This window comes from Lepisosteus oculatus, chromosome 10, assembly GCF_040954835.1.
Source record: "Lepisosteus oculatus isolate fLepOcu1 chromosome 10, fLepOcu1.hap2, whole genome shotgun sequence".
In the NCBI taxonomy this organism is placed as follows: domain Eukaryota; kingdom Metazoa; phylum Chordata; class Actinopteri; order Semionotiformes; family Lepisosteidae; genus Lepisosteus; species Lepisosteus oculatus.
Genome location: NC_090705.1, coordinates 31,835,725 through 31,857,321, shown reverse-complemented (window position 1 = coordinate 31,857,321; position 21,597 = coordinate 31,835,725). Strand labels below are relative to the sequence as shown.

At 37.4% G+C, this 21,597-nt stretch overlaps 1 protein-coding gene across 6 annotated transcripts in view; it reads left to right on the top strand.

Annotated features, from left to right (window-relative positions):
- elmo1 (engulfment and cell motility 1 (ced-12 homolog, C. elegans)) overlaps positions 1 to 21,597 on the top strand; it is a 153,884-nt gene that overhangs the window by 11,077 nt on the left and 121,210 nt on the right. The window contains exon 1 of one of the 6 annotated variants that reach the window (XM_015357488.2): positions 6,952 to 7,062. The exons of 4 other annotated variants lie outside the window; for them this stretch is intronic. The gene's annotated coding sequence lies outside the window, so the exon portion shown is untranslated. Of the gene's footprint in view, positions 1 to 6,951; positions 7,063 to 7,241; positions 7,263 to 21,597 lie in introns of those variants that run through there. One more of the 6 variants, XM_015357489.2, reaches the window with a different exon arrangement.

Genomic DNA, 21,597 nt, shown 5'->3' with positions numbered 1-21,597 from the left:
AACACTGGATGGTGGTTCAGGAGAAACATGGTGCCAGATTGTCAACTAGCACCTGCTGCTGTGTGCCTTCTCTCTACCGACAGGTGCTCCTAATATCATTTCTCCTTCGCTATTGGTGCAGCACAGGCAGGAAGGAATGGCCACTACATCTGCACATACCCCACGCCGTCACAGTAGGACTGATTGTAGCAATTTGTATATTCTCCTCATGTTTGTGTGGGTTTCCTTCCACAGTTCAAAGACATACTGGTAGGTTAACTGGCTTTGGGAACATTGGCCCTGGACTGAGTTTGTGCGTTTGTGTCTGTGTGTGCCCTGTGATGGACTGGCATCCCGTCTAGGTTGTACCTTCGTACCCGTTGTTTATCCGAATGCTCTCCAACTCTGCAGTGGCCCTGTATTGGATAAAAGCAATTAGAAAATGGGGGTATGGCTGTGTTGTTGTGTATTATTTTGATATTGAAGTGAGTGGAGTGTTTTCGTTTCATTTTTACACGTAGTTGGGTGCTGCATGGCTGGAAAACAAAATAACACCCAGATCAGTACTGGTGGTTTTTGTGCGCTCTTGAAATGAAAAATCCTAAAATATTTGTGGTAGAAATAATGACAGTGTTTAGAAACTTACAAAAGCGAAATGTCAAACAATTATTTATGAAGAAAACATTGTAGGCCTAAAAGTGTATGCTAACAGATTTCCTATAAAGAAGGAATTTCTGGTTGCTAAGGATTCAGGGCACATTGACAGCAAAGCCATTGTCAGAGGATAAAGTTTTACCCTTTCGTGGTCACATTCTATATAGGTCATATTGTAATGTGTCAAGGACACAACATTCTTAATATTCTTATCTGTCTGGCAAAAGTGGTCATTAGGTTGAAGCTTATACTTTAAAAATGTTATACTTTTCTTAGTATGTGGCCGTCGTCAGATATAATCACATAGGCGCACTACAAAATAATGATTTTTTAAACACAATTGTGTGTTAAGGTTTAATTACCAGACACTCTTGTTCAGCTGCTCAAATAAATGTCTCTGTCTTGTGAAAGTCTGGCTTTGGCAGAGTATTACTGTTAAATTAGGTCTACTATTTGTTGTTGCACAATTTCAGCAGTTTGTATGCTACCCTCCCCCCCAAGCACCTCCTATGAGATGACAGACTTGAGCTTTTTATAAGCAGACATTACGCTGAAAACAGAAATAGACCAGTCTCCAGGGCTGCCTGAGCAGGTCATTAAAAAGGTACATCTATTTGAGCGGAATAATGTAGCTTAAAAAAGGCCATCTTTTTGCTTGTAGACATCAAGGGTCACCTGCTCGTTTTCAGGGTGGCTTATTCATAAAAAGTTTTGTTTTCAGCTGTTAAAGCCAGAGGTTCAGACACACAGCCTTCTTTGTGCACTCATGGATATGTAGATTTTTTTCACGTGTAAATTTGATCCAGACTTTCCAAAGTGTATTTTCTGATGAATATTAAATTGTTCAAGTAATGGACATCTTCAGTATCCACACTTTGTCATATATTTCACACTTATGAAAACCTTTTTTTTTTTTGCTGTTGGATGGTTACTTCAGTATGTGACATAGGCAGAAATGGCAAAAATGTCACATCATGACCAATTGCCTTAGTGATCAGGTTTGAGGGCTTAAAGTATTGCAGTAAAAATCCTTTTTCCAAAATAATTGATCTTGACCTTTTGTTTCTTCAAGAACTGGTAGGAAGGATGTACATTACCTTTCAGTGTTGTGATGTGCTGTGGGTACAGTATGTAGTTGCTATGAATTATGGGAATGTACATTAATTATCCTGTGCTGTTTCACAATATTCGAAAGCAGAACTGTCTGAATAGACTTTTGTTTCTGCTTCATGTATATAAAGTCTAAGTTACCAGCCCCAGATTGCTGTTTAGGAATTAGGAGTCAATTTAAATTGTCAACTTTTAGCATTGTGAAAAGTGTTCCATGTAAGACACATATACCAGTTATATAGGCATTGCTAATGGGGAAACGCTTGCTCACTGCTGCTAAATTCTTATACAGTACACCCTCAGTTTAACAGACTAATAAGGGGGCAGGGATGTGTTATTGTCAAATGTTTGTTAACATTTTTTCAGTCCCAAAACACTCTTATATGAGAAAAATACATCCACTATGTACAGTATATGCTTCCTGGCTATGTAAATACATAATGGCAGTGTGTATTAATATATTACTGTACTGTTCATAGAAATATACTTTATTGTATTACAGTAGAGTGTACCCTCACTTTATCAGACTAATAGGGAAAGGGAGAGTCTGCTTTTACCATCTGTCTGTTAAATTACCCATGAGATATTTTAAGCTAAAAAAACACTTTTATATGTGAAAAAAAACCTGTCATCAAAAAACCACGTATTAGACTACTGTAAGATCATTCATTATATCCTTGAGGACCCTTGGTCTCCATGACATTCCAACAACTACAGATGTCTGTATAAGCCGTCAGCATTTGCACACAGTAGTGCTGAGATCCTTTCCATTGCTGATTTTACAGCTTGCCATTGATGTCTAGTTCTTGTATACTTACTATTTTCCAGGACCAAACAGCATAAGAGCCCAGTCTCATTGGCATTGTACGGTTGTGATAATATGATGCCTACATCCACCCATTTTCTAATTGCTGTATCCAGTACAAGGTACAAGGTGCTGGAGGAGCTGGAGACTAACCTGGCAAGCAATGGGCGCAAGGCAGGATACACCGTGGATGGGACGCAAACAGACGCAAACACCCACACTCAGACCATGGCCAATTTTCCCAGAAGCCAAATAACCTATCAGCTGGACTGTGAGATAAAACCGGAGCACCCTGAGAAAAGAGCATTCAAACTCCACCCCAGGTCTGAATTGGACCCAGAGCCTCAGGTCTGCAAGGCACCACTGTTAACCACTACACTATCATGCCTCTTCATGATACCTTCATCTTGGATTAATTTCTTCAGCTTCTTACCGAACAGACCTATTACTTCAGTGGGTGCACTCAAAGCTTCACCATATGTTCTTTTATTCATTATTCCTTGATGTTTGCAAAATCGCCAAAGCCATCCGTTATTCCATTTGAAATTCAATTTTGGATGTTTGGCCATTCTGTTGGCTGCAGATCGCAATTCAGCGTCACAGATGTTCCTTTTGTGGACAAAACTGCCCTTTACCAGAGTAGAGTTTAGTCTGTTGAAAAGAAGTCTGTTACAGTGAAGGTGTACTGTGTACTGCGTACTGTGTTGGGGATGAGCCTTGACCCCATGGAGGTGGTGGCTGAGAGGAGAATGCTGACCAAGCTCACAGCCATCATGAACTCATCCGCTTCATGGGACTGTTACTGGGCAGCGGGGCACTTTTAGCAACAGACTGCTCCAGCTACAGTGTTCAAGGGAACGTTTCCGCAGGTCTTTCCTCCCGGCTGCTGTCAGGGTGTATAACGCTGCCCTAGGCTAGGGCTGTTAGCCCTTCATTTGCTCGTCTATGGACAGCATGTTTGCTCCATTGTACTTTTTGGACAATCAGTCTGTATAAACCTATGCACATTTTGCACATATTTTATTGTTTTTACTGTGACTATGATCATCACATTTTGCACACACCTACGTATTTATTTATTTTTATTTTTTTGTGTTGTCTTGTTTTATAACTATTCTGATGTCTGTTTTAGCTTGTCTTGGGCTGGACTGCTGTAACACATCAATTTCCCTACGGGATTAATAAAGTATTATCTATCCATCTACTGTATAAGCAAAGCAGAATTCAAAGCCTACTGTATATAGACCTGTTGCAGGTTAGACTATAGACTGTATGGTCAGACAACCTGCCAAACAAAGCCTACAGAGGTGCCTGTGTCGCCTATGATTAGGTGCACTTAATTAGGTTATTTGTGAGAGGTTAAAAGTGCATTATAAACAGAACCTCATGTTGTTAATGGGTTGGGTTTAGGGGAGACAGCTTTAAGGTCTTTTGTCCTGTGACCTGTGAAATCTCTGCAATAAAACGTCTGCACTTTGACTCTTGTTCTGAATTGTAATTTGCTCAGATCCCTAGATCCACCTTATTCAAGGGTGGTGTCTGTCACACGTGGGTTCTGCTTTAAGTATTGGGAAATATTGAGAACTAATTGATGGTTTTGATTAAACATTTTTTTGAGCGTCTTAATTATGGAAAGAAAATTACTATGTTAACACAACAGCTTCTAAATCTCGATGTTTTAGTAAGTGCAGTCCCCTTGTTTTGTACAGCTGTATATTCCGTGTATGTTACTATCCGTTCAAAACTGTGTTTATCGGCCTTGTGTCAGGGTCCCCTAGGGTGCCTTCGACACTGTCTAAAGGGGTTTCCTGAAGCAAAGGGAAGCCTTTTCACCTCAGTTTTAGTATGCACAATCTTCATGCACTGTGGGCTCTTGACAACACTTGCGTCAGGTTATTGAATGTTCAATCATGCTTTTCGTGTCTTGTAATAAAACAGTTTTTGGAAGAATTTAGCTTTTTTTTTTGGTTCATGCTGAGGGTTTGTTGTGTTTTATAATAGTAAAGCCTTCCCCCAGCTAGAACATTTGACAGCCCCTGATTTAAGGGACAGTCCAGCTTTGTAGAGCAGTGTAAGAGACACCTGTAGTAATCTTTATACTCTGCATTATGCTGTGGTGCTACATGCAGTGAATTAATCTACGGTGGCAGAATCCATTCTCAAGGGAGCTTACTTAGCTGGATGGTAGTTTGATGTACAGATAACAAAAGGGGCCTTTCATCAGGATTCTAAAAACGTTCTGTATTCTGAACAAATGTTACAGAGTTGACTGTGCAGAAGTGGAATGATAGAGCATGTCACATGGAGTGTGTTCCCATTGCTTGTGTTGTGTTGACACATCTTCACTTAATTGCCTTTCATTGGCCCTTTTAGAAGTCATGATGTGTGTTTGGAGTGTTTATGTAGAACATGAAACCAAATTACAACGTTGTAATGAGGAAGCAACTACAAAGTGTCCAAAAATGAATTCATGCTAGAGATCATCCCTCTGACTAAACATGAAGTAAAAGATTAATGTGGTTGAAATAACGGGTAATTACTGTCCTTAAGACGCTTGCTAAATTTAGTCATTTATGTCCGACCTACTGAACTCTGGAAATTTTTAATGATTTCAATTTGCCAGCCATTGTTGGCTTTTATTCAGTGAGAATTAAGCTCTAGGCTAGTGCAGTGGTAAAAATGTGTACTTTATTTTTTTACAAAATGTATATGGGAAAGCTAATGGAGCACTAAGCATTCAAATGTCACTCCAGTGATTCAGTGCATCATGATGTGTAATAAGAGTTTTATTTTATTTTTTTTCCTGCAATTCCCTAACCCTCAACTGTACTAAAAATAACTGCTACATGCTGTTAGTGGCAGAGCTAGTTTCACTTAGGTAAACATGCTGCAGTAGAATGCTGAGGACTTGGGCATTATGAAGAAGCATGCTGAAATGCTGTGGGTTTTATTTGCAGGTTGACTGAAAGTATTGTCTTTCTTTCAACTGAGTATAGATTTAAAGATCCTGGAAAAAGTGAAAGAATAATGGTCAGCTCCACACAGAATTTCAGAACAGGATAAAAGAAGATGTATCAATCTGGTGTGGAGAGAAATCCTGGGCAGAAGATAGGAGGGGTTATTTTATATTCCCGAATCGGGTAGTAAGCCATTTTGTTACTTTTTGTCATGGATGTTTATGTGTAGCCGGTGTAGAAAGATACCATCCTCATGTTAGGTGATGGGTTTGGAATACTCTACAACAATGGAACCTCCTGCTGACACAGCAGTTGACTGTGAAAAATTGACAAAGTGTTCTGTATCTGGCAGCTCATTCCATTGTAATCCCCAATATATATTTTTTCATTTTATACTTGCCTTACTTTGGAATTTCCAATTCGTTTCATATCGCCTGCATGAGGAAGGGTTAGGTGGGCTCTTTTGACAGGCAGCTACATAGTGCCTGACTGCAGGATTAGCACTCACTGCAGAATTTTAGTGTATCTCACTGACACCACTGCTAACCTGCAGGCATCTAGAAGTAACAGCCAGCCCAGATCTGATATCACAACATCTGGATTGTAGGACTCAGTCTGTGAGTGTCTTTATTAGTTAAGCCAATTGGGAACCTTCCTGTGCAAAGATTGAGAAACTGGAATGATTTAGGGGGGTTTTGGCTGTCTTGTTTGTCCCTGTTTGACTTATGGGTGTTGAAGAACAGACTTATGTAATGAAAAGAGAATTATGCAGACCTTTTATTGTTTGTAATAGGGAGGTAACTACAGTATGACGATACTCTGAATGCTTCATTCTGTCTAATGTGTTGGGGAACACAATTTCAATGTTTCCTTTCTGCACTTTAACACAGCTGGACTGGTGTAGAATATTTGGTGACTGAAGTTATATACTTAACATCAGGGTGACTTAAGTTCTTTCTGAGGTTAATGGATTGCCTGTTTATTATCAATCAAATATTTGCTTATTTTCAGTTCACTGGAATATTGAACTGATTTCAGTGGAAATAATCCAAAAACTGTTACGTAAAGGTTCATTTGATGGGGTGAACACTGGGCTGTGTAGGTCTGTATTATTTTCTTTATTTTTAATACAGAGGAAGCTTGGGGAATATTATAAGTCTGCTAAGGTACATCCCTTTATATTTAAGCTGAATTACATTTATGGGTTATCTGACATATATAAAGAGAATAGTTGTCCTGCTTTACTCACTTGGCATGTTTTGTGTTTTTTACATTTTTAAGTTTGTGTTTCTGACCTATCCTCAGAGAAGCAGACAGGGAAGTAAAAAAAAATGGCTTCCTGTCAGTTTTTAGTTTGTCGTTTCTTTTAATTTTGCCGCTCTTTGTTTCTGTGGCAGGCCCGTTTCCTTGTCGTGTGACGTTCACCTACTTCCTATTTTAGTTAAACCTTCTCTTTCTGATGCTGCTTTAAGTAGCAGGGTGCTGTGGAGCTTCTGACGGAGACTTTTCTCCTGCTGAAGACGGCTTTTTAAAGCCCCGTAATCTGGGAAGAGACAGGTGAGTAAAATATGGAGTCATACACCTTGGAATATCTTGTCTATAAAAGGATTATTTGAAAGATTTTGGGTTCACCAGCAGAAGAGATAAGGAGAGAGGATCTGCAAAGCTTTGCTGCTTGTGACAGGATATCCTGGTTAGTCCACATACCCACTTGCTTCTAGGCAGCACATAGACTTCAAGTTGGCTTCCTCTGTGAGGTAGGGTGTGGTTTTGAGTGTCTAGATTCTTTTGCGGACTGTCTAAAACTCCATTACTAAAGTGTTTGACGATAATGTCTTAGTAAGGTTACAGTGATACATTTTTTTTTTAGATCTGATTCTGAACGTTGCATGAACCCATGTAAATGATGGGCTTTTGTTCCGTTCTCTTCTCTTCCTTTTTAGTCTGGTTAAACTTGTTTGCAGACTCCGTGGGGGGAGGGTTTCTTTGGTGCTGGCATATAAGTATCTACCTGTAGAGGATGTGATAAGATGCTGCGTTTTAAAGGGTGATATCCTTAGCTTCTGTATGTATTTTTTGGTCGGTCGTGCTTTCAGCATTTGTTCTGAAAGCTACAAAGCTTACAATTAGCTTTGTATTCAGTAATACTACTAAATACTACGACTACTGCTCTTTTAAGATAACAAAAAATCTTTGCAGGTAGGTTTTGTGGACTATTGTTTTTCTCTTTAGCCAAATGTGTCCTTGTTTTTCCACTGAAGGCATTTGAATATTATGTTTCATGCAGTTAAGATGTGTCTTAGGTTTCAAGCGCATGGTCAGTGGCACAGTGTTGAGCTATACTGCAGGGCACAGCATTATACAGCAGAGCATTGATGCCTCAGTTCCTGGAGAGAGCATTTTACTGTAAATTATTAAATCTGAGACAGATTGTTTAATTAAATCTGGAAGTGGTGGATATTTTTATTATCTGAGGAAACTTTTCCTCAGAAACCTAGATAACCAATAAGGTATTTATTAATAGACAGTGAAGAAAGACATTTCACTAGTTAAGCTGTGGACATCGTAAGCCACAACCCGTTTCTGGTTTAATAACGGCATACTCTGTACCTCACCAGGGTGAGAACTAGAGCACATTTCCTTTAGTGATTTAAAAGCATTTCCTGCTGACGGGAAGAACTGGAGCATATTCAAGAGATGATGTGCTGCTTTTTTCAGTCATAAAATTGAAACAGTGTCTGCTTTTTGTGTTGTAGGAGCCCCAGTACTATTTGTAAAACATTCTCATAGTGACAGAATTAACAGAATAATAGCAAGTATTGCAAGCTTTTCTAAATAAAAAACAATGCAATGATATCATCTCATGAGTAATTCCAGAATGAAATATAAATCAATTGACAGTTTTTTAAAATAGTGTTATTTCAGTTGTGAAAAATCAAGTCTTTACCTTGCATGATCAGGGGTAATGTCATAATGTCAAGACGGTAATAGATCATTGCAACTGTGATTTCTGGAACACTACGCTTTAATAGAGTAATTTTATGATGCTTATTTTGTTGCATTGACAAACTGATGAAACAGTGGCATGTAAAATTTATTAAGGGCTCTGATCTTAACACTTCGGTGATTCATGAACCTGTGCACATTGATGGGTTGTGCAAGTGCTGTGATGGTTAATACTGCTAGCTCACAGTGCTGCATTTGACTCTAGACTGTGATGCAGGTTTGGGGGGTTCTGCGTGTTCTTCCCATGCATCTTTTGCTGGATGATTTGGATTCCTCCTATTTTTTGAAAACATGCTGGCTGGTTAACTCCCTTCTGACTGGTGTACCTCATGGTTCTGTCCTGGGTCCCCTCATAGTCTCTTTCAAAACCTGTTCCCTGAGACGTCTCCATCCCTTTCCGTGGCCTTTTATAATACTTTTAGGCTGCTGATATTCAAATCTTCCTCTCTTTTCCTCCCTCTGATACTCATGTCTCCTGTTGGAAGCACCTCCTTTTATTCCCTTTTCCTCTTCCTTGATGAGTCTGAACCTGATCACTCTCGATCCCTCTCTTAAATGCCCCGAGTACCTTTCTTCTCTGGTAAGCCCCTGCCATTTCTTCTTAAGCAACATTAACAGAATCAGCCCCTTCTTTACCAACAATTCTGTACAACTCATTATCCAGGCCCCATTAATGTTCCACCAATATTCCATTCTGACTGTTTTTCCTGCCAATAAAATGTGCTTTCTTCAACTGAACTGGATTTTTTATAGCTCAAACTTCATATTTCTCTATTGAATCAGACCCTCTGATGTTGCAGTATCATGTCCAGTGCCCTGTTGTTTCTGGAATACGCTGCAGGTTGCTGTAACCTTCCTGAACAATAAGAGACTTTCTGAAAGGGCAGGACTGGATGCAGTATCTACGCAGTACTGCTTGCATTGTGAAAAGAGAAAGAAAGTAATGACGGCAATGTTATCTCTATCTGCTGTTTCTGGATTAATCCTGTACAGACCAGACTTGACCCATTCATGCCACCAGCCAACCGGGACAGTGAGATTTGTGTTTTGCTGTTGTACTGTTAGACTGTTAGACTGTTAGACAAGTGCTTTTATTTTTTACTTCTTTTTAGTACGGCTTTTAATTTGCTGTGTCATTACCACATTGTCTTTGCCTAGACTAAAACAGCAGAGTTGCACTTGAAATATAGTCTCTGTAAGCATGAATTTGCAAAATCAGTTAAAAGATAGATGGTTGTCCTTAATTGTAGCTGCTAATTGTTTTTGTACCCAACCAGTTTTGGAAACACATTTTATTTTGTGTCTCATATAACGGCAACAACGTCTGTACTTATGTGGGGAGGACGTAGAAGGGCAGAGAGTCTCTTTAACATCTCAGACCCAACCAGTCATTTGTCATTTGACATTTGTCATGCATTTGTCATCATTGAAAGCCTACAGATCAGAGTGAGCCAGTGACATAACCAACCCAGGCTGTGCTGAATGAAATCCATCCAAAATCCGAAATCATGATCTTTCAGTCCTGTAAATAGTAATAAAATTGTCCAATGCGCATTGTACTGTATTATGGGGAAATCATCTCTAGTATCTCTTTTACTTGCTTAACAAAGGTTAAAAAAAACTCTCGATTTTCTTTTAGCTGTTTGAACTGTAATGAAGTTTAAATGTTCCGTTTATTTTTGTTTTGCCATGTGTCAAGTACAGAAAGTAGATAATTTAGAAATCATTATTAGAAGATTATTATAAAATAGGAATCATGTGCGGGTTGTATAGACTAAATTATTTTTTCTTTCATATAGTAAACATTATTAATCATTAATTCTCTTTATGACCTCTAAATGAAGATGAATGGAATGATATTTAAAGAGCTGCACAAATATTTGGAGTCGTAGTATGCAGTTCTCTTCGTTTCTTACTGTGTTACTATTTCCATTATCCTAATTTGCACCTCTCCGATTTAAACGGGGTGAGTGCTTTGTTTCATTGTTTAATTAAAGCAAAATCCTAGAATTTAACATCCACTTCTGTGTGTACTTTGTGGCATGCTGAGGAATAAGCTGATTAAGAGGTACAAGAAGTAGATTTCTTTTAGCGTTTTGATCCTTGGATACGTTTCATCTTAAAAATAGCACACCATATAAGTGTTTTAATACTGAGTCTTGGAACTCTTAGCACTTTGAGCTGTGATTCCCTAATAACATTTGAGCCACAATATCAAGCAAGAGATGGCAAGAATTATTTCATTAGATGATGTAATTAATGAATTCATAGCTGCTGAATCACACAGTTATGTTGTGTTTGATGTAGCCACAGACCACCTTCACATAAACGTTTAAGAAACTTTACTAATGAGACATGGCCTTTCATCTCATCTTGCTCTTATGTTTCCTACTGCCTTATTTCTCCAAGGATGTTATCCAGCTGTTTCTAGAAGGATTGCAGGTATTGTGCTTCAGCAATACACAGTAGTTGTAGTTTTGTCCAGACCCCTTAAATTCCTTTGTCTAATGAAGTGCTTCTGATTTTAGTGCTCTTTCCTTTCACTTGTGTCTTCAGGTCCATATTCACTATCCACATAACAGTCAGGATCTGTTCTGAACATTTTTCTAAAAATATAGCAGGCGATACTTTGGTCTCAGGAAAGATGAGGGGTAGGATTACAGTATGGGTTATGATTAGGATCATCATGAATACCTGTTTATCCATTATATTATGGAATAAATATATTTCTGGAAAAATGTTATTATACCATGGCTACAAGGTACTCTGGCTACATCCAGTAAGTCTACATTCAAATAGAGTGTTATCAAATCTGTAACGTTAATCTGTGAAGTTCTACAACAGCTGGTGTTTGTGCAGCAGAGCTTTTGTATTGCATTTTCCATACTTAGCCTATTTTTTGTTTCCTGTCTGCCTAAAAAAAAAATCTAATATTGTTCTCAGATTCTATTAAAAATGAATCAAGGTTTTGGAGTTTGATACATTTTTAGAAAAGCAGGGTTAAACCTTCCAGAGGTCAAAGTGCAGTAACTTCAAAGCATTGTGAGGCCTGGCAAAGATTGAAATATTATCACAAGGATGACATCATTACAGCTGGGTAGATGAAATGAGTTCAGAACATTTCATACCACATTTATAAACACTGTCACAGTCCATTTTTTAGAATTAACTTTTTAAAATTCAGCTTTACTACTTATTGTCACGTTCTGTCCTCGTCTATGTCCTATGTAATTTCTGGTGCATCGTGTATATCCGAGGAAATGGATCTGCTTTCTGGTTGTCCTTTTCCTCATCATTTAATATCCTTGCACAGTTCAGGATGCTTGACCTTCCCCTGTGCTGAAAGCACAGCTATGAGCATATGATTATGACGAATATTATTACAATGATTAGGCAGAATAGCCTAGTTAATCTCCTATGGGTTTTCAAAAAACCTACCCGAATGATGGGACTGTACAACTCGAGATTCACCCTTATTCATTCAATGACTTCATTTCTTGCTTTTAATGAATGCGGAGAGAACATATAAGAATACGAGTAACAAACAAGGTAACAAAAAAGGCTACAAAAGAGAGGAGATTTTTTGACTCATCTGCATCTTTTGAATTTTTAATGGATAACAGTCTCATCCATCTTTGTCTTGGAAAGAAACCGGTATGCCTATACAGCTGTGAGCATGATGAATACTCCAAAATTTTTAGTATAACTCATTCTAGGGTTATATTACTGACCTCTATGCATCCATGCACTATAGAGGGTTAATCTCTCTGTAGGGCATTTTGAACTGAGCTGGATATTTCACATTCTTTTTCTTCCCACAGTATATACAGAGAAAAAATAGAATCCTGAGCGGTGATAATCATGTTTTTATATTCTTACTTACAGTAGATAACCTTTCAAATAGAAAAAGCCTATATACTATGGTAGCCTATATGCATTAAAGTGTAAGCACATTCACACAGTAGTCACCTCAATTGCGGAATGATGAATTAAATTTGATGTATGGTTGTTACAAATGCACGCCTCTCCTGTCGCGTTTAAAATGCCTTTGGTGAAATCGCGAAACGCTGTTGCGACAAGCCATAAGTATTCCAACGCTATTTATATCTTTTGTATCATGTGACCGGTTTTCACTCATTGTTTCCAGGTTGGAACAGAATATCTTCTTTTGTTGTTTAGACTGAAGCCACAAAGCAAAAAGGGGTTTCTGCTCGAAAGAAAATAAAACATTGTATATCGCTCCTGCCTTTATTTAGCTAAATAATGGAAAAGGAAGCAGGATTAAACATTGATGTATTGTACATTGGAGAATTAAACTGTGGGTTTATAGTCTTAAGGAGCTGTCAGGTAAATGGAGTGTCATTTATTGTTGCAGTTATACAGATGCAGTCAGATTATGCTCCGCTTGTCCCATGTGAAGATACTAGATTGTTTTTCATCTCGTTTATTTTAGTAGAGAACTTTCATTGCCCACACTTTTAACTGCTGTGATGGCATAAGTGCGCAAGTATATGGGTTGACCTGCTAAATCTGGAGCCAGTAAAACAGATGGTGAGGAGGTAGTCTCCTCTGAGCAGTAGTTCTGGTGGTGTGAATTCAGTGTTCATGGAGAATTTGAACTACTTACAGTAATGAAGTTCATTGCTCGGGATGACTCAATGGAAATAAAAATGCACAGCAGATAAGGGTAATGTTTGTGCTTCTTAAAATCCCTTTTGTCTTAGCTTTGCTTATACTGTATTACCATTGATTCTGCCTGTATGCTGAATGTTTCCAATGATGCGATTAGGACTGTATCGATCATTTCTTCCCTTTTCTAATGCCTGAGCGAGCTGAACTGGAAACTGCTGGGGGAGGTGTCTGCTTTTTGTGAATTGAGAAGTAAAACTCTCATGTTACCTTCATGAATTATTGAGCCGTGACTCTGTAGACTTCAGCCCATATTCCAACAAGGTCTAATTGTTTCTGTGCTTGTTTTGCCATTCCTAATGATACTCCTATTAATTTGTCCAGAGTTTGATATTCACCATGCTTGGCACCGGGACTGTTATGACACTGTAATCACAAAGGCTTATTGTCATGCTCCCTGTACCCTTGATTAACATGAAGGTTTTTGAAGAGAGCATGTGGCCTCTTCACTGGAATGCGGAGATAAAATACGGTGTGTGTGCTATCTGTTTTGGCTTTCATCAGATCTCTTCATACAATTTGTATTGCTGCTTGTAAATGCAAAAGCCAAAAATGCCATTCATGCGGGACATCCCAAAAATATCAATGAATTGAAATAGTTCTATAAAAACAAATACCCTCAGATTGCTGTTCAGGACTGATTAGCAATTTGGTCGAGGTCAGTGCTGCTAAAGGAAGTTCCGTTACTGAGTCTAAAGGTTCACATACCTTTTCCAGCATAAACTGAGTGTCTGAGTGTTCAATATAGACGAGAAAATGTATGATTGTGTTTTATTTGTTTAATCAGATTGTGTTTATCTGTTGTTTTGACCAAGATGAAGATCAGATCGCACTTTAGGAGCTATTAATGCAGGAATACAGATTCCGAAAGGCTCACACATTTTTTCACACACCTGTATTAATTAAGAACATACAGTTCACCAATGACATGCCATTCCACCTAACTAGCTTGTTTGCTTTTTAAATAGCTAATTGTACAGAGGATCTCAGACAGCTATATCTTGAAAGAACTCAGGGGATTGAGTTTCACAGCATGCCTGGGTATCAAGTTCCCGACTCCTACCACCCTTAGTGTAAAGACGTGCCTCTTGTGCTGTATTTTAAAAGCATTTCATCCTCATTTCCATTTGTGAAATCTGGTTTGTATTTCACTGCTGATTCTGAAGAAATCCATTGGGAAGACCGTGTCTTTGCCTTTGAGGAATCTGATTATTTCAGTCGGGTTCCTTCGTAGTCTTCACTGTTCAGGATTAAAAAAAGCATATTCCTTTGAGCCTCAAAATAGATCTGGTTGCTCTTCTCTATACTGATTCCAGATCAGAAATATATATTTTTTTGCATTGTGGTGACTATAGTTGAACACAATATTCTATTACCAGTACATTTTTACAATGTACAATTTTGATATTATATATTTTTATTAGATTTTGTACGATTAACTTCATATCCTAATACTATTATCCTTTTTATGGATTCCTCACATCGAGAAAATGGAAATATCTACACAGACGCCTAAGTATTTATCTTCCATTGCTTTTCCAAGCTCTGTCTTTTACCATTTTAGATTTACAATTCATTTTTGCTGTTTGCATTTGACACATCTATGTTAAAAGTCATTTGCTAAATGCAGACCAAGTCTTTAATTAATCATTTTTTGGGATTTCACAGCTTTTGCAGTATCAAAATCTTCCAAAACCATCAGTCTTTCGAAATCTATCATCTTTCAGCTTGACTCGTTTCCTGATTATACCAGAATCTTTGATACACACTAGGAAGAACAGTGCTTGCAATGCAGATCACTGTGGTACTACACATAATAACACCTCCATTTATGTGTACTTAGTTCTCTTCTCTTTATTCTCAGGGATTATTCCAGATACAGTACATGCATTCCATTGAATGCCTACTGCCTGCAATTTGAGAATTAATCTTTTATGAGGAACTTTATGAAAGGCTTCTTCTCATAATAAGATATTGTTTTAATCCATGTTGCTTGATTAAGAACTATTGTAAGCTAAGCAAGACCTTGGAATCCACACTGACTATCTCCTAGAATCCTACTGCATAATGGATGTTATTCTAGTTTATTTTAGGCTACAACTATATCTGTGGAATGATCATTAAATGGAACTAGTATGTGATCAATTTTGAAATGTAAAAAAAAGAACAAATACATTTTGACATGTAATGGTATTTAAGCATGGCTTAATTAATTTCTTAATTTAATTTAATTTCTTAATTAATTAATTTCTTTGCCAATCCTGCCAGTTGTCCTGCCAATCAAAATGGGGGCATAATTCTCTCACTACCTTCACTAATGTATAGGGTGCTTATTTGGTTAAAGTCCAGTGTATTGATTGTATAAATCCTGCAAATGAAACAAGCATAACCTTCAGGGGAACTGAATTGTATGCTGTATTAGGTTTATATTCCTGTAATTATCTTAAGTGTGGGTTGAAAATAAATAATCATTATTACCTAAGCAGTTACACCTTAAAATTATTAAAATGAGATTAGTCTGTTAGCTAGGCACAGAGAGAAAAACTGGAAGCCAAAAAACAATTCTGGTGTATCTGCAAAGTTTTTGTTACAATAAAATTTAAATCTGTGTTAGAGGGTGATGCTTCAAAATGTGTCACATATCTTTAACTGGGTTAGTTTCTTTGGGATAAGCAATTCTCAAAAGTGAAAAGTTCCTTTATAGTTGTCAGTTAAATTAAGCAAGATTATACGATGGAGTAGTTCCAAATCTGTTTCTAGTCAATTTGACTAATATTTGCACTGCTGTTCAGTGTTTTTGAATTATGTGTCATTGTGGATGGTATCCAAGGTCAAGCATGATTTACAGGTTGTTCATCATAAGATGTTTTGGAGGTCATAGGCGTGCACTTAATGTTTTATTTGAAGCTGTTTATCTGCCTTTTGGATTCTTGTCGAACGGAGAATATGTTTGAAAATAAAACAATATATTATTGTTTCATATTTAAAACCTTAAAAGGTTGTCCTTTAGGGGTTAATTAGAAAAATAAATTGTAGGCTCCCTGTTAGATTGTAATTTAGGATTTATGGTTCTGTACGGGTGCTGTTCAGAATATTGAATTAGTATTTAATAGACACATTTTTATTTTTTCACTGGTTGTGTTCCATTTTAGACTTTTTTCTTTGTCAGAAACCTGACAACCTATTTTTCACAGGTAGACAGTAAAATAGGTTGGTGTAACTTTTCTGGAGTTGGTTATAAAAATTACCAGGGCACCCAGATGGCTCTATTAGTAAAGGTGCTAACTTGGAGCACTGGGCATCTGTGTGCCAAGCCTGGGCTTTGTAGTTGGATAGAAAGGACTTGGTAGTGTTGCAAAGGACTTCTGGGCTCAAAACATGTGGCAAATGATAAAGATGTGCAGGTCTTTATTCTCCCTGTGTGTTAAAGGAAGAGGATTGATTAAAAAAATTGGGAATCTCAATTTGGGTGGCTATAAAATAGAAAACTGAACTCTCCATTAATGGTTCCCTGCTACAGTATTTTTGTATTAATGCATACCGTATGAGCTCCCTATAATGAGAAGCATTGCGAATGTACAGATCAAGAGGGGGTCAGGAAAAAACTAGAGGTGAAAATAAAATGTCTTTATATGTACTGTACAGCGGCAATTTAAACAAAAGGAGCAAATGCTGCATGGTGGTTATCACTGCTGCCTCACAGCTCTTGGATCCTGGGTTTGAGCTGAACCTAAGCTCATTCTATGTGGAGTTTGCATGTTCTCCCTGTTTTTGTCCGTGCTCTGCTGGATAGGTTAATCAGTGTCTGCCCTCTGCTGCTGGGATAAACTTCAGGTTGCTGCAATCCTTATTAGGAGTGTACAGCTTTTTACTGATAGATGGAAATAAATATTTGCATAGTAGATATTTAAATGGAAACAGCAACAGGATGTCCAGAGAGAAGGCAAATGTTGAACATTAAGGCAAATCTTTAAGTGAAGAGGCTGCAGGTGTCCTCTGAGCCTGATTAATCAGCTGTTGTCAGGATTCTGACTAGCTAATACAAGAAGCCTTAATTAGTGTATTGAGAGGTATTTAGGTACTATCAATACATTATATATTGGAGAACATTAAGTATTGTGTTCCAGTTTCTTATATAAGGTAAAGATAAACTTTTAAGTCTTCCTCACTTTGAGATAAAAAAAAATCTGTTTATTTATGCAAAGGAAGGGATTGCTAAGGACTTCACTTAAGCAGTATAGAATAAGGCACGTACATTATTCCTTCTACATGTATTCCTTTTAAAATGCCAATATTGATTTTGTTTTCTGCAAATCTATTTTGGGATCACCAGCTTTATTTTTGGTTGGCAGGAGACTTGTCCAGCTGTGCGCGTTTGCCTCTGCTTGTGGAATCCTGATCATAATGCACTCCGGCTCAGCTGTCCTAGTATTCGAAGTGATTTTCATTAACGTTACAGTATTACAATGTAGTTTAGGGGTTAGCACTTCTACTGTTTATCTGCATGCCTAATATATTCATGTTTTGTATTAAATTTATTCATGGTCTGTATAGTGTGGTGTAATTAATGGGATATCAAACTGGAATTTATCTAGGTATATTCGATATGTAATACAGATCATATTTGTTGCACCAGCTGGCTGTGGTACTCTTTTTCAATAGCCAAACTGCTGTACAGAAGAACATGTGTTCATAATCATTCCAGAAAATCTTTATTTTACAGTTTTTTTTTTAGTTTGGCACAGAGAGAGGACCATTCAGCTCCATTTTATCTTACACAGTGTATCAGGGCCCAGAGAAGCAAGCCAGGACTTCCAGCTTAACAAATGCTGCATTATTTTTCAATTGTCAGAATGGAGGCTGTTTACTCTGTTTATTCATTACCAAGAGACTGGATCAAGGGCATTCAGATTTCCATTTTGTTTTGCTTGCTTCTGCATTTTGTAACTTAATCTGAAGGAATTCAGCATCAGATGATATCCATCAGGTGAATCTGAGCTTTTCCCCCCCCCAAAGACGTCAAACATTGAAGCAAGTCCTTTTAATCAAGTCACAGATGAAGAATAACTGCTTTTTTGGCAGAATTTATTTTTCAGAATCAGTCCCTTATACTTGTAATATACTATATTACATTCTCAATGGTTGACAATAATGAGTGACCATATCTTGAGTTGTCTTGCTCTCCAATCCGTCATGTTCAATTGAAACACACATATTTCCAGTAACCACAGAACAGTTTTTTAGCACTTTAATTCTGAGACATTCTCCTACTTAACATATTGCCATTCTTCAAGGACAAACTAAAACATTTATTTTTTTTATTGAAGATCCAAAAGAGGAAAAATGAAATTGTCAAATTTTTATTTCTGATATCCAGCATACTATAAAGTTTCTACCCTTATGTTTTAGGTGATTAAAAAATGATGAAAAGCAAATATAATACTATACAATTCATATGCACTACTGTACAGTTAGGGTTTTTCCTACAAGAGGGGCATAGTCTTTATGAAGCCAAAATATAAAAACTTTAAATTTAGGATTCTTCTGAAACAAGACTTATTCAAAAGTATAAATAATGCTTTATTTTACCCAGTGTTGAAACCTAATGTACTTGAAGGCTTGGTTATAATATGCTTTGTCCCAACTGCTTTTTTATGTTATTACAATCTATAAATATCAGATCTTTCATCTGAATCCAGGTTAGTCTTGAAAAAAGCCTGCTTACAATAATGTGAACAGCAGCTACAGCATTGCATTGATTGATGAGGATATGTTTGATTTGTTTTTGATTGTACCGATGTTTTTAGATATCAGATTATTTCTTGAGGGCAAATAAAAATTTTAAAAAAGGTGTGGTATCCTCATTCAAGTAATGTAAAACGCCAAAGTATTTTTGTGAGACTACAGCTACAGCAAATGTTAAAAGCAGTACTAAGTCTTGGGCACACCCTGGAAAAAACTATGTAATGTTGGAATGAAAATAATGGTGCAACATATTTATGCTACTTTTCCCTTTGGAACTTTTTGAATCATTCTTGACAGATGGTATATGTCTACTCTATCTTCTGTCTTTAAACATTTGACTAAAAAATCTCTATCCTGTAGGCTATTTTCTCTTTTGTCGTGTTGAAAGTAGTGTTTTTCATAGCAGGCACATTGTCTAATTATGAATCATTAAAACAAATCTGACTCTTGGTCTACTAGTTACAGATACTCTAGTTGTCCTTGATTTCAGTCTGGTTGGAAAGACATTTTTCACACTGGTGCTTTGTTAAAAAATGAACAGGAACATTGCAGAAGGCAGTTTGGAAGTCTATAGGTCTATAGAAACCCTGTCCAGTTCTGACTGACATGGGCCAGTGTGTCTGCAATTTTTTCTCGGTCTTCTTAAAGCACCTACAGCTAAGGAGCTTGGAAAAGTTTGGAAATAGGTCCAGTTAACCCAATGGAGAGATAATATACATTGGTAAAAGCTGTATTGAAATTGAATCCTGCTGATACAGTGACCTTTCATGAATAAGAAGTCTAGGAGATCTGTCTGTACATATTCCAAGAAGGAATGAAGAGAATTGAAATATTCTAAAATCTGTCAATAAAGACACATACACTTCGCACCCTAAAGCATGTTTTAATATCCAATTTACTGTAAAGCAATTGCTATATGTGCGTGATGAAGAAGTTAAACTGCCTAAAACCACAGGGGAGAAACCACAGTGCCTTCCCAGAGGTTATTTTCTCAAGATAAACAAGAACAATTTCCTCAGTCTGTCTTACCTTGTGTGTCCGTGCCACATTGATTTTAAATTTAACATGTTCCCTTGTTTTCTTCAGTCTGAGGATTTTGGGTTTCTCAGATTATGCTCTGATTATTGTTTTGGATTAGTCTGTGCCTTTGTACTATGAAGTTTCAGTATCAGATTTAACTTATTTCCTTAGTTATTAAAGCCAGATGTCTGAGTTTTTTGTTGCTGCATCATCCTAGGTCCTTCTGCGTAACAATGATGTCGGTCTGGCAATGCACATATGACATGGTGTTGTGTGGTTAGGTGATTATATGTTGATTGGTTTTGTGTACTTAGAAAAGCAGAAAAACTGTTGTTTGATACACAAGACACTATGCTTTTGACAAATGTACATGCGTCGCTATCCATGTCCTCTTCAGTTATTCCATTCTTTTTTTACAGGACATGTAAAGTAAGTTATTATGATTTTGTCTAACTTGTTAATCCTATCTGTGAAATGCAATTTTGTTTTGAAAATGTATTGTGGAGGAAGAGCTAACAGGATATATATATACTGGCTTCAGGCAGTGTGTTTGAATGATCTGTGCCTGTAGTGTTACAGTAGATCATTGTTATAAGTGCTGAAGGGTACAGTATGATAATTTACTGGAATGAAGATAACTGTAATACATGTACAATGATTTCCTGTAAATTCCCACATTTGATGTAAGAGTTAAATGCTTTTAACTTTCATTTTTTTCCATCTTTCCTTTTAATTCCATTAGTTTGTTTTGTTCTATTTCTGGAAGACACTAATGTGTCTGTAACAATAATGTTATTGGGACTGTTCAATAGAAACATTTGACTGTTTCTTCTATTTTTTTCTTCAGATTAATTCTAGTATTGTGAAATCCGTGTTCTGTTGGGATGATTGTTCGATTTCACCCTCTCACACTCTCTCTGCTCTTCTGACTTCTGTAGCTCTAACCAGAAAGATTTTCACAAATCAGGTGATGCAGGCCGAAAAGTCAAACAACTTCATTCTTTTTAATAATTAATCATTCTTATCTTGGTCATAAGGTCAGAATAAACTAGCCACGTAACACTATTGCTTCAGGCAGTGACCATGTCTTCAGTTGTCTTCTCCAATGCGTCATGTTCAATTGAAACAAGGGCATTTCACACATATTATTTCCAGTTACCACAGAACAGCCTTTTAGCACTTATACAGTTTTAAAACCTATACAGTGTAAGTGAAGGGGCATAAAAATGACAGTGTTGTTGTACATTAGCAAATCATTCTCTGTCTGCCCTTTGTACATCCTGGTGCGGTGGCTATGGCGGTGTGGTGGCTCTGTGGCTAAGGATCTGCCCCTGTGGCTGGAAGGTTGCTGGTTTGTATCCCACGGCCGGCAGAGGAATCCTACTCTGTTGGGCCCCATGAGCAAGGCCCTTAACCCCAACTGCTCCAGGGGCGCCGTATAAGTAGCTACTATGTCTGTGTGTCTCATGGTGAGCAAGCTGGGGTATGCGAAAAGACAAATTCCTAATACAAGAAATTGTATATGGCCAATAAAGTGATCTTATCCTAATGCTAGATACGTGAGTACTTACGTATTCTTAGTTTCTATCAAGGTCTTTGTTGCTCATGTTGAGTTAGTACCTTTTTTAAAAC